Source organism: Cetorhinus maximus, chromosome 18, assembly GCF_964194155.1.
Source record: "Cetorhinus maximus chromosome 18, sCetMax3.hap1.1, whole genome shotgun sequence".
NCBI lineage: Eukaryota > Metazoa > Chordata > Chondrichthyes > Lamniformes > Cetorhinidae > Cetorhinus > Cetorhinus maximus.
In genome coordinates, this window is record NC_135896.1 from 62,481,762 (window position 1) to 62,495,512 (window position 13,751).

The 13,751-nt window shown below is 43.8% G+C and overlaps 1 protein-coding gene across 8 annotated transcripts in view; it reads right to left on the bottom strand.

Annotated features, from left to right (window-relative positions):
• The window catches only part of slc25a21 (solute carrier family 25 member 21), a 788,318-nt gene that overhangs the window by 435,970 nt on the left and 338,597 nt on the right, over positions 1-13,751 (bottom strand). The window contains exon 1 of one of the 8 annotated variants that reach the window (XM_078562811.1): positions 6,033-6,910. The exons of the other annotated variants lie outside the window; for them this stretch is intronic. The gene's annotated coding sequence lies outside the window, so the exon portion shown is untranslated. Of the gene's footprint in view, positions 1-6,032; positions 6,911-13,751 lie in introns of those variants that run through there. 8 annotated transcript variants of the gene reach the window in all.

Below are 13,751 nucleotides of genomic sequence, written 5' to 3' on the forward strand. Positions count from 1 at the left end.
GAATCAAAAAACTCAGCAGAAAGAGGAGATGATAGTTGTTTAAGTATCACCCACATTATGACATTCTGTCATGAGCTGATTTATTCACACACAATCAAGAGTGGCATCTCATGGTAGCAAACTGTTACTCAAAGGTCCCTTTCATCGAAAAGGTGAAAGATTTAAGAGCTACAACAATCATCTCAGCAGTACCAGCAAATGTGTCAGAAGATCAGCAAAGAGAAGATCTCAATCCTTCCCCTCATTTTCAAAACTCTCCTCAAACCCAATCTTTTGGCATCACTTTCAATCATTTCCACTAATTATTTTCCTACTTGGGGCCTGTTTCTCCAAGCACCTAACTTTTCCTGAAATGATTTACCTGACAAGGGCACCACCTGAGTCCATTAGCGTTGCCTTGGCTATTCTGGCTGCAGTATGCTGTATTTACAGAATGCACTGCAAAAATTCCCACGTCTTACCTCATCACCACCTCTTAGCCTTGCAAACCTCTACTGCCAAAAAGAACAAGAGCATAAGGTACTATTAGAATATAAATGAAAGTTTGGCATTTTTTAAAATGAAGCAATTGAGTCACATTTTGGGATTTTCAATGATTTGATTTCAAAGGAATTTGGGGTAATTTAGTAAGAATTCAATGCATTTGGGATTAAATCCGCCAAGCACGAACTTTGGACAATTTGGATTAGATACAGGTGAGCCAGCTGAAGTAATAGTGCTTCTTACATACCACATCTGCCTGGGACAAAAGCAGCTCATTAAGATATTCCAGTAAACGTTCACACCTATTCCAGAATTTCCGTCCCCCGGTGGGGGTTGTACCCTGGAGCTTCCCCACAAGAGGCGCTGAGGGATGCAAGTCCTCACACAAGGACTGCACGGGAATTTCCCAATAAGTTTAAACTTCTGATGGGCAATTACCCTGCACTGGGTACCATCTGATACTCCGATTTAAATCAAAGACTTCAGATAGTTCCAACTGTCTTAGCAGAATAGGTACGCAAGAAACGTTAGAAGGTTTAAAACCACTTCTAACTCCTGGGTCACTATGGTACTGACCACCTCCGACCCCACATTGGACCCATGGACTACACTCCCACCACCCAAATATCCCCACCCCCCACTCCCTTGAAGACCCCCCCCACCCCCGGACTACCCCCATGCACCTGGCTACCTGTCGCTCCCCCGACTACCGTCCCGACCCCTGACTGCTCTGTCACCCCCAACCACCAACCCCCCCACCTTCCATATGTTCTGACTACCCTCCCTGACCTCCCGATTACCCCTGCACAAGCCCAACTAGCTTCCCGACCCACAACTACACCCCATCTCCCTTCCCGACTACCCTCCCAACCCCTCGAATCTACCCCCACCCCCGACCCCTCCCAACCACACCCCACCTGTCTGACTACTGTCCCAACTTACCCTCTCACTAACCTGAACAACTACCCCCTTAACCAGCTCACGTAACCCACTCAACCGCCCCAGACAACCCCTGAACCATCCCCCACCACTGATCACCCTAACCCCTCACCCAGTTACCTTACACACTTACCTTTTTCCTGGCTTCTCAAAGTGTCTGTGACCTTTAAACTTATCCAGTTTATGGCAGCTAGTGCCATTAAAAGGGGGCATGGCTTCACTTCCCCTTACGCTTTGCCCTGCACTGAAGGGTCTCTGAAATTGCATATTTCTCACCAGGTCTGGGTTGGAAGTCCAGGCAAGAAACATGCAGCTCCTGACTTGGGTAAGTGAAAAGAAGCAGAGTGGCAATCCGACGGTGATTACCACTCCACAAAAGTTTTGGGCTATATGTTCAAATTGTTTTATTTATGTGTGCTCAGGGGGGTGGCTTGCTGTCAGGGAATCTTACATCTAAGAGGCTGGTAGATCAACTGGGCTTTCCCTGGACAAAGAAAGCTGGGTGAGGTTCAGAGGCTTACTGTCCAGTTAAAAAAAGGAAAGAGTATGCAGTGTGTAAGAATTTGGACTGTAAGTCAAGCATAGGGCATGAGAACTCCCTCCTTAGGTATTGCATCAATTACTTTCAGACCATGTCTCATTACAAAAATGAATTTAACCCACTAGGAATAGTGTGGTATATTTTAATACATTCTATGCTTTGAACATTACAAAAGGATTAATACCACAAAATTCACTTGTTTAGTGCTTGTACTTTTGACATTATGGGTGTCATTTCAGTTCTGAAATGAAGCTCACATATATACATCTGCTGCTGCTGGCCATGCCAAACACCATTTTGGTGAGAAAGTTAGTGCAGGCACAGGAAACATACACCAGAGATACGCAGAGTAGGCAGTGCAACATTGAATTGATGCCGGTGATGTCATTTTCGATCTCAATGTTCCAACTGCTTCTCTTTCTTCCTTTAAGATGCTCCCTGAAACCTACCCCTTTGACCAAGCTTTGTTCATCTGCCCTAATATTGTTTTATGTAGCTCATTGATTAAGTTTGCTTTATACATTCCTGTGAAGTGCCTTGGCACATTTTATTTCATAAAATATGTGAAATATGTGAAACAATATAAGATGGATGAGACTTTGAACTGAGGCCCTACCTGTTGTGTCAGGTAGACATGAAAGATCACATGGCACTATTTCAAAGATGAGAGTTAGCCTTCATGTCCTGCCTAATCTTTATTTCTCATTGAACATCACTAAAACAGATTATGTGGTGGCTGTTTGTGGGAGCTTGTTGTAAACTAATTGGCTGCCACATTTCCTACATTAAACAATGATTACGCTTTAAAAGTATTTCATTGGCCGTAAAGCACTTTAGGGCATCTGGTGGTTGTGGAAGACGCTTTAGAAATGTTAGTCCTTTTCCTTTTTTCATATAACTATGTTGTTGTTACACAATACACTTTCTCAAAAAAAGTGTTCCAAATAGTCGATCCCATTCCAGAAACTTTTAACCAAGTGTTTGATGATTCAACTATGAGCTTCTCTTCACACCACAGCTTTGTTTCAATGCCACAACTTGCCTAACACAAGGGAACTGAGGACTATCATAATCAAAACATTAACCTACTTATTGTACCATTCCTCAGAATCTCCAAGCCAGAATACAATATGCAGAATGAAACACACTCATTTCCACTGGCTAGGCCGTTCAGGCTAAGGGTTATGAATTTCAGCCTTTGAACTTTGATGAAGTTTATGTTTGCTTTTCACATCCAACTGGCATATCAAATAATTTGGTACTGTAAACAACTCTGTGTGACCTTTATCTGTATGCAAGCCTGACTTGCAGTCAACATTTCAAAGCCAGGAAAAGAATTCCCGCTACAAAGGACACACAGTGGCTTACCTTCAGGAGGGAGGCTGCAACTGATTTTCCCTCAATCTCCTTTCTACCATATACAAAGCAAAAAAAATCTTTGCAGAAAGTAACTAACTAAATTTAATTTTATATTCATAATATATGAGCCAATTTAAAATTATTTATAAAGGAAGACTAATTGGAACTTTCTGGTCCAATACAAGATGAAGTTCTGCTTCCAAAACATCACATATTTTATACTCATCCTAAAGTTTCAGACACACTAGAAATTAAGATTGAGAATGCCAGGCAGGTCCTGAGATCTGGTATTATTAGGAATACTAGAAATTTTATTTGTGTGCAGTTTATAATAGGATGCAATATTTAAAATAATTGTCAGCTGTCTAATAAAGCTTACAGAATTCAATATTTCGGAAAAAACAAAGGAACTCTCAAATCTTTAGAAGGTCGGGGGAACGATTCTCTCCTTGAACTCAAGTTGACGCACAGATTACATACTAGAATACGCTGTACACTACACATGCACTACACAGGTGAGAATAGCTCTGAGGTAAAGCCCAAATTCCTCAAAAAGACAGAGACTTTTAAGTGAAAACTTTAATGGAAGTATTAAAGAACAAAAAAAATCTCAATGGCTAAATTTAATCACATTATTTTGAAATGTGTTATATATAGAGATTTTACTTTTTTTAGAAAGGGTGACATTTTAAGTGACATGTAAAGGAAGTGCATGTTGTTGGAATATTTTTAGTAACATGCATATTAACTGGGGATTTATTTTATCTTCTGCCTTTCGTGCACATAGAGTTTTATGCACCAGCATAATAGACAGAGAACCAAGGCCTGTGCTGGACCTACTTAATAAGAACTCTTCTTGTTGAGAATGCTTCTATTAATAACATACTCAGTAGAATATGGATGCCATTCTTCAGTCAAGCTGTTTGGGAGAGGTACAGAAAGGAAACTTCATGGTGGTGGTTTACTACCCATTGCAGTATGGCTCATGGAGTGAAATTAAGTGATCTTACATAGAACCTACAGCACTAAAGCAGGCTAATTGACTCAAATGATCTATGCTAGTGTTTGTGCTCAGTATGAGAATCCTTTCACTTAAATTACCACCCTACACAATTTTCCACTACTCCCTTCACCCTCATGCATGCAACAAGCCTTTCCTTAACTGTGATAATGCCATCTGCTTCAACCACTCCATGTAACAGTGACAGGTAGAGAAAAAGAGGAAGAGTCATTTAACATCAGAGACCTGTTAAAATATTTTGAGACACTATTGCAATTTTCTCCATTGCTTTCTTCTTGACATTTCAATGAATTTAATCAGGCCCTTGGCTAATTTGCTTGAGTCACAAGGAAGAATTCTCCCATCCTGATTCAAATATCCCAGTTGAGACTGATTAAACTCACTCTTTATTTGAAAGTGAGATTGAGACTTGGGTCATTCAGTTGGACGCCTACTCCTTGCTTGTAGGCCACCCAAATATTTTTATACTTTAAGCAGTGTATATTGAAGTTCATTTCAATCTCTGAGGTCATGCACTTTTTGTTTTAGGAACTACAAGTTCAGTTAAAGTAAGTGAACTGTATACAGGGTTCAGTAGATATTCAAAACATTAACAGAAGAGTTGTCAAAATTCATAAATTAACCCAATTGAAATGTTTCTATTTGTTACTTCATGCTAACCTATAAGAACTGCAAGTTGTGCAAGGTAGTCAATTTGTCACTAGCAGAAAAATATATTGAATCACTCAACAATTTTCAGTAGGTAAGTATGCCAGTTGGTTAATATACTAAATCTATTTAACATATTCAGAACAGAAATTTAACCAAATGCCATTTTCGCTTTTAAATTACAGATTTTGAAAAAGATAGCATGAAGGAGTCTATATATATTGTGCAACATTAACATCTATGACGACTATGGTTCAGGTTTTTGTCTCTGGGTCGGATTAGTAGAGTCAGGAGATTTCCCAACTTGGCGAACTCTACCTTATAAAATGGCCACCAGCAGGTCACATTTTTGGCTGGAGGGGAGGGGGGGATGTGTGGGCTGAAATAGGAGTCGGGACAGGCGACCCAGGAATGTGTGCAGAGGCTGCTGGGTGTGGAGGAGGGTTGGGCGCAAGGCCTGCCTTTGTGCTCAGCCCTGTTTAAATACATTTTTAAAAAACAAAAAAACCCTCCAGCCCTCAACCCCCCACACACTCCCTATGCCCCATCCTTGCCAACTGATGCAAAACCATGATGTCCCCCCATCCTCCTCCATGGTCCCTCACACGCCTATGCCAGCCATTGCCCCAAGCCCACCCCCATGGTCCCCATACACCCTAAGCAAACCTTGCCCCTCTACCACCCCATAGCCCTATGGCAACGTGGTGCCAACTCATGCCCCTCACCCACCAATCTTTTCCCTTAGCCCCTAAATGACAACTCACCTAATATCCTTGAATAGTTTCTGGACAGCTTTGACAGTCGTTAGACAGATGGACAGTTACTTGTCAGCTGAACAGCTCTTTGACAGTTCCTTGGCAGCTGGATGGCTCCTTGACAGTTCCTTGACAGTTCCAAAGAATGTGTGTGTAAAAGTGCATAATTATGTTCACTTTTAACAATCCCGGAAGGTGCCTTACCTCTCCCAAAGGGTGCCTTATCTTTCCCAAAGGTGTCCCAGGACCTTATCCAAAGGGGTGCTTTACCTCTCCAAAGGGGTACCTCTCCTGGCTATCCAAATGACTCCACCTTTCACACTCCTGGTCTTCCAAAATCCCACTTCAGTGGAGGCAGTTGATGATTTAATTGGCCAGCCGCCACCACGGATCACACATGCGTGAACCTCAGCCCGACTCCAGTTGCACCCCCGCGAAGATGGGAAATGCTGGTTATGGGGTGGGACTTAGAAATTTCAGCCATTTACGGGATTTTCACCACAGTGGATCTGGGCCTATAGTTTTGAACTAGGTGTTTTTGTAGTATACAACACATAGCTATTTCCTAGTCAGTAAAATATCAATTTTCAAATGTGTTCTGCGTCAAAAGACTGCATGGACATATCTTCAGACACCGTCAACCTGCAAGGAGCTGCACATTGATGCAGGAGAAACCACTTTACAGGCACTTTTTCAGCTCTTGAAATGACTCCAAAAGATATCTTTGGCCAGAAGTTGCAGCATTGCAGACAGTATTATAACTTAGCAAAATATTCCTGATCAATCAGTAGCAGCATTTCCAGGAGTCAAGATATCCTTCATCGGCAAATAAATACCTGAAACAAACTCTGTCAGCAAAACACATTCTGTTTCCCTGTTAACACTTATTACTTCAGGATTCAACATCAGATTTCAGTACCAAAGAATATATATGGCAACTGTCCATTTCAAAAACAAATGGTGAAAGTCCTAAAGCAGTTCAGTTTTTTCCCAACTGCAACATCATGAGTGACAGAAGAGTTCAATTCTTAAGCAACAATCCTTGCCACAGACGGTGCAGAGATAAATCCCAAGGCCAGAATGAAACCCCTGACAAGCTTTTCTCTTTCTCCTCTCCTAAACACCCCTCTTCAGCCTTTGGCTTCCCGATGTAGCACAAACCTCCTGTGTGGCTTGTTGTTAGCCAGCTTGTGCTCCTCAAGTAAAAAGTTTCCAAGCCTCCCTCGTAAATGTCTTTAAACCGTAGGTTGGCTCAGCGCCCTTAAAGCATCTGTTAGTTCTCTATAAAGAAGGTCCCTAGGTATATGCCTATCATTTATCTAATATAGATGACCAAACCACCAAAGAAATCTGTGGTTGAGAAAGGTTATCAGACTTGGCAACTTAGCTTTCTTAAGTACTTTGGTGTCTGGAACTCTGTCTTCCAACTTTATAATTTAGGAAAAGGTGCATGTAGTGGGTTTAGAAAGGGTTTAAGCTTCTCTTGCCCGCTGTATGTGGTCCAGGTTTCACTGTCATACAGTGGTATAACCATAAAATATACTTGGTAGATCCCCATCAAAAATGGTCCCGAGCCTGTGTGGATGGGCAGCAGGACCATGAACAGAATTTCACCAGTGGTGGCCAATTAAGAGGCTGCTGCATGGACCACCATCTAATTGAGGATGGTGGTCCACCTTTCAGAGCTACTGGCCCAAACAGAGGACCAGCAGCTCGACAGCGACACTGATAGAGGTAGCCGCTGATGTGGTTGCAGGAAAAAGAATGTTAAGACAGTTTTCTCTTTACTGTTCTGGGCCAGGCAGGCAGGAAGGCCCCAGTGATCAGAAAGGTGGACCCTCCAGTGGCAAAAGAAGAGCCATGAGTGTGACCCTCTATGGGCCATGGGGCAGCCATAAAGGAAGGCCCCACCTCCAGGAACCTACTGAACACCCATATTGTTATATATTCTGGTCTCTCCAGGCAGTGGGGACCTATCCTGATGCCGGTAATATGCCTAAAGGGCAGGAAGAGACTGATAATTGCCCAATTAATTGGTTGTCTGTCTCTGGTCGGCTATGCTACTACCATTCCCACTTCTGGGGCTGTGGTGGTGGGAAGACATTGGGCCACCATTTTGTCAACCCTCACCCTCCCAGCCCATCTCCAGTGGGCTCATACCTTGCTGTTCAATGTTAGTTTACTATTATTCTTCACATGCTTGGTTCCCTGGTCACACTATTAGAAACATTTTTTATGCTTTCATGGGGTGTGGGCATCGCTGGCAAGGCATGCATTTGCTGCCCATCTCTAATTGCCCTTGTAATGTGTGGCTTGTTAGGTAAGTTCAGGGGGCAGTTAAGAGTCAACCGCATTTCTGTGGGTCTGTAGTCACATGTAGGCCAGACCGGGTAAGAATGGCAGTTTTCTTTCTTTCCCTAAAGGGCATAACTAGATGAACTAGATGGGTTTTTGCAACAATTAACTGTAATTTCATGGTTACCATTACTAAGACTTGCTTTATGTTCCAGATTTTTTTTATTAATTGAACTTAAATTCCATCAGGATTTGAAGCCATGTCCCCAGAGCATTCGCCTGGGTCTCTGGTGACATTACCACTATGCCACCATCTCCCCATTTCAAAATTGTCTGGTTGATTATCAGTATTCTGGATTGTAGTAAAAACAAAATGTGCTCCAAATATTCAACAGCATCAGTGGAGAGAGAAAGGTTGAAATGGCAGAAAATGATCTGTTGATTACGAAGGCTGGTGGAGTGGAAAGAGAGGAACAGGGGTTCCCTATCTTGGTTGTGGGAGGGAGACGAAGGTTAAGTGCGGGACATGGATCGGACATGTTTGAAGGCCTTGTCAACCATAGTAGGGAGGGGGAATATCAGAAGAACTCACGTGCAAGGTTGATTCATCGAGGCAGAGACAGAGTAATTGGGAGAATGGAATGGAATCCTAGTAGAGTGTGAGGAAGTGTAGTTGAGGTAGCCGTGGGAATCAGTGGGCTTATAATGAATGTTTGTAGATAGCCAATCCCCAGAAATGGAGACAAAGAAGTTGAGGAAGGGAAGGGAAGAGTCAGAGATGGTCTATGACCAGAATCTTACATCCCCCCACCACCCCGTGGCTTCTGAGGTGGTGGGGTGGGGTGGGGAGGCAGGGTGCGAGCGTGAAATTTCATGGATGGGATTCCCTCTGGGTTCCCAATCATTCCAACCTGGTAGCGATTTTACGCTAGGGTGGGCAGGACCTTGGAAGGGAAGCTCGCCCTTGCCCTTGCAATTAAGGGTCTTTAATGGCCACATAAAGGCCTTTTCCCACCCAGCCTCAATTTTTAGGCTGGCAGAGAGATGACAGCTCGGTGGGGAAATGTGAAAATAAAGTAAGTTAAAACTTGGGTGAGGAGGAGGGTGCCTCCATCGGATGCCCCCTTCTGACCGGGGGCACCCTCCCCTTGAGGCCCAGTGATCTCAGGGCCTCAACTCCCTACCTCGCCCCCAACCTTGGCCTATCCCCCAAGACCCCAATCACCCCCTTGCAACCCCCAAGCCTTTCCTGCCCTCCCTGTTCAGGGACCCCTGCCACTTACCTGTCCTCCAGTTCCAGGGACTTAGTGCCAGGCAGCTCCCTGCAGTGCCTCTTCCAGCCACTACAGCGCTATGCCTGGAAGGACTGGAGAGCTGCCGGCAAATCTGACTGGCCAGCAGCTCTCCAAGGTGGGACTTCCTCCCGAGTGAGGGGCGGAAGTCGTGCCTTATGCCAATCAATGCTTGTTAGAGCATAATATGGCATCGGGGCTAGAACTCTTCAGATGATGGGGCCGAGCCCCCGCCATCCTGAAAATTCAGGCCTATGTGAAAGTGAGAGAAGGGTGGAAGTTGGAAACAAAGTTGATCAAGTTTTCCAATTCAGGGTGAGATCAGGAAACACCACTGATACAGTTACCTCCATGACACCCTGGTCCACTCCTCAATCACCCCATCCCCTTCCCACGGCACTTTTCCATGCAAGAGCAGAGGATGTAACACCTGCTCCTTTACCTTCTCTCTCCTCACTGTCCAAGGCACCAAACGCTTCTCCCAGGTGAAGCAGCGATTCATGTGCGCTTCTTTCAATCTAGTATGTTGTATTTGCTCACAATGTGGCCTCATTGGGGAGACCAAACGCAGATTGAATGATGGCTTTGCAGAACACCTCCGCTCAGTCCACAAGCATTACCCCGAACTTCCGGTGACCTGCCATTTTAATTATTCACCTTTCTCTCACACTGCCATCTCTGTCCTTGGCCTGCTGCACTGTTCAAGTGAAGCTAATGTTTGCTTGAGGAACAGCACTTCTTCTTTCAACTATCACTTCACAGCCTTCCAGACTCAACACTGAGTTCAACAATTTCAGACCATAATCCCTGGCCCCTTCTTTGCATGTGTCACTTTTCTACTTAGTTTGGCTTTCAGACAGCAGCTGTAAGAACATCTTTGTTTCTTTGCTTCTTTTCTTGCCCCTTCACCATTTCCCTTCTCCTGATAAGACTAACTCTCTGTCATTTAATCTATTGTATATTCCACCCTATCACAGACCTTCCTTTTGTCCCTTTTCCCACCCATGCTCAAAACCTATTACATTCCTAACTTTTCTCAGTTCTGATGAAAGGCCATCACAGAATCACAGAATTGTTACGATGCAGGAGGCCATTTGGCCCATCGTGTCCGCACCAACTCTTCAAATGAGCATTATGACTTAGTGCCATTCTCTTGCCTTTTCCCCGTAACCTTGCACATTATTTCCATTTAAATAACCACCTAATGCTCTCTTGAATGCTTCTGGGCAGGGAAAGGATCCAGAAGGGAAGAGTGGAAACTGGTATTTGTACTGAACTATAGTTTAACAATGAAACAGTGTGATTCACAGAATGTCTTCTGCTGCCTGATTCAGTAATTGGATATCCACCTATTAAACACAGGAAACCTTCCTGTGATGAGGGCTTTGTGGAGTACCAGTAGGTTTTTGTAATACACAGTCAATGTGCAGTGCTCCTTTATAATTAATTATCATTCATTTTCCCAACTCCATGGCAGCAAAGCATAGTGGCTACATCTGAAGATCTGAGTTGGTACTAGTAATAAAATCTCCTGATGAATAGAACTGTTTACCCAGGAGAAGCTTACTAATAACACTGTAAAATGACTGATATAACAAGGCATTATCAGGGGAAGTGGAAAGTCTTGGCACATATATACTGATGATGTTAAGCCCCAAATATCAATGTTCCCTGTAAGCTGCTTGGCAGCATAGCAACCCAAAAGTTCCTATGCAGGCCATGTGCAAGTCAACTCCTTGAAGTTACTGTTCTGTGCAGTTCAAAACAATTTAAAGGGCCCACTAACCAAATCGCCTGCAAAAACGTGAAAAAATTAGAAGCAATGGTGCCCAGTAGTAGATATTTTTTAGGATATAATACATTCTGACATTACATCCTGGTACGTGGCCACGGGAAGTAATTAACTCTTAACTGTAAAATCCATCCTGTGCTCACAAAGGTCATAATTAGCTTTCACCATGCCAATAGAATGTGAAATACATTGCATATAAAGAGCCCAAGGAGGCCTGGGTAAAGCATCCCTGCCTCTAAGCCAGATTCAAAGCCAACTCCAGGACTTGATGGCCACGGAAGATGTGTTCATAACGCAGTCCAAACAGGTTGAATACCAACTTGTAAATCCTTCCAGTACGTCTATGGCAGGTGGTAAGAGTGGGAGAGTCTCCCAGTCAGCCATGTTTGATGTGGAGTAGCGCCCCACAAGCTGTGGCCTCTGGCGACAGGCTCCAACCTGTTCCAGGAAAAATTAGCCATGGAAACAGACATAACCACATGCTTTATCTTACACAGACACAGGAAATAAATAAAGGTAAAAATATAAGGAAGAACCTGAATCAGCCTGTCTGATCTCAAAGTGCAACTATATCAAAACCAAGTTTGCAGCCTTCTGTCAATGATAGCAGTCTTTCTAGGCCCTCCATTGATCATTTGACATATTACTGAACATTCTCCTCACAAGTCAACGGGCCAGTTTTAAAATAGCTGGGTGTGATTTCTCCCGAATATTTTAAGTGTTAAAGATACTCTGAAGTGACCAAGATGGAGTCTTAAGCATGCGTTTACTGTAAGACGCCATCTTAAAAGAGTTGAATGACTGTCCAGAGGATCCTTAAGGGGCTGCTTGCCAGTTAAATTGTCTGCAAGTACTTATTAAGGAGGCTGCACAGCAAATTGGTAGAAAATGCTTGACATAATCTCCTCTGCTTACAGTGACCAGCTGAATGGGAGTAAACAAGCTGTTGCAGAAAATTTCGAGCAAGGCTTGAAGGTATGCCACCTGTTACTGTTCTTTTACTGCTGGAGGTTTGAAGTACTTCTGGACATTTTCTGCGATACTTTTGTCAAGGCTTCATCAATAGTCTTCACATTTATTCTGGAAATTCTTTTAACACCTCTCCTAAAAAGAGCATGTGCTGTGCTAATCTACCTTACTGATCACCTTATAGGAACTACCATGAGAACTGGAGCGGTTGGTGTTTGGAATCTTGCTATGGGGTTCCCCTTTGGTCTACAGGAGAAGTGGAAGACGGAAGAACAGCAACAGCTGCTACAGAAGAGAGGGATAGGATGACAAGGTGAAATCCTTCCTGCCCCGATCCTCCTCCACCAGGACCTGCAGTGCAACATTCGAGAACCTGTGTGTCTTCTCACTGGGTCCCTGAGCTATCCAGAAACATGTCACTGTGTACTATCCGGCACGCTCTTTACCTTCATTGAGAAAGTAGATGCATGGAATTAGGGCGGAATTTAATCTGGTCTCGGGAGCGGGCTGGGGGGCAGGGGGTGCCATAGAATTAGATGGGAAGAAGGGGGTGGAATGCCTTCTGAACTCTCAAATTCAGTCAGAAGTCAATTGCCGCTTAAGGGCTTTAACCCTTGCTGCTGATATTCTACCGATGGCGTATGGCGGTGGTTGGAGGGGGAGTGGGGTGGGCATACACCACATGGGGAGCCAGACCATTAATAGTTGGCTGAAATCCCAGTATTGATCACCACTCCACAGAAGAGCTGCTGACCTTCTGATTTTGCTTCCAGACATGTCTGCAAGAGGACTGGACATGGCTTTCCTCCCACTGTATGGGCCACCTTCAATGCTATTATATTCAGCCCATACTACTGCACGAAAATTGTGCCTAATCAGTGCTCAAGTGCTATACCCATTGGTGGCCAATAAAGAATCTCCAGGCAAGTTCTAATTATAGCAAGCAGCAATTGGGACCAAAATTACATGATAAAAGCAAATTTTCAAACAAGCTTATCTTTGCACAATGTCCATTTAACACCTGTTTTCACCTTTTCAACAAAATAAACTCTGCTATTTTTAACCTAAAAAGTAAGTTGGAGCAGATAATTTTGAATTTACCTTTTCTTGGATAATTTTCATGTTGGGACAAGCAGCCTATCCCTAAGCAGGACCAATTAGTGGTTAGGGCTGCAGTTGGACTCTCAGCATGATACCTATTGATGATGGTGACTATCATACTCAAACACAAAAAGAACGCTAAAGCAAAGGTTTAGTTTTGGATCAAAGCACTGCATGCCTACCCACCCCCACCCAACACCCCGTCCCCCTACCCCGGCAATATGGAACAGGATCAAGGCTCTAGAGGCCAAGACATTTTAAAAGCCAACAGACCTGCAGAGCATACTGAGGGTGATTGTCAACCACCTAATGCCATCTCTGCAATGAATTTAGTTCAGGGCTTTTACTCCTAGCATTGCTCAACTAAGAACTAGCTCCAAGGCTGCAGCACCTGTCTATTTGTATTGTAGTAGAGTCATTTCAGTCCACTGAACTTGGTATGATGTCCTATCCCATTCTTCTGCCAACTCACAATCTACTTCCCAACCTTGCACTCTCCAGCTCATCACCCAAAGTGCAGCCCCATGTACACTGCCTGACACATGGCCACTCCCCA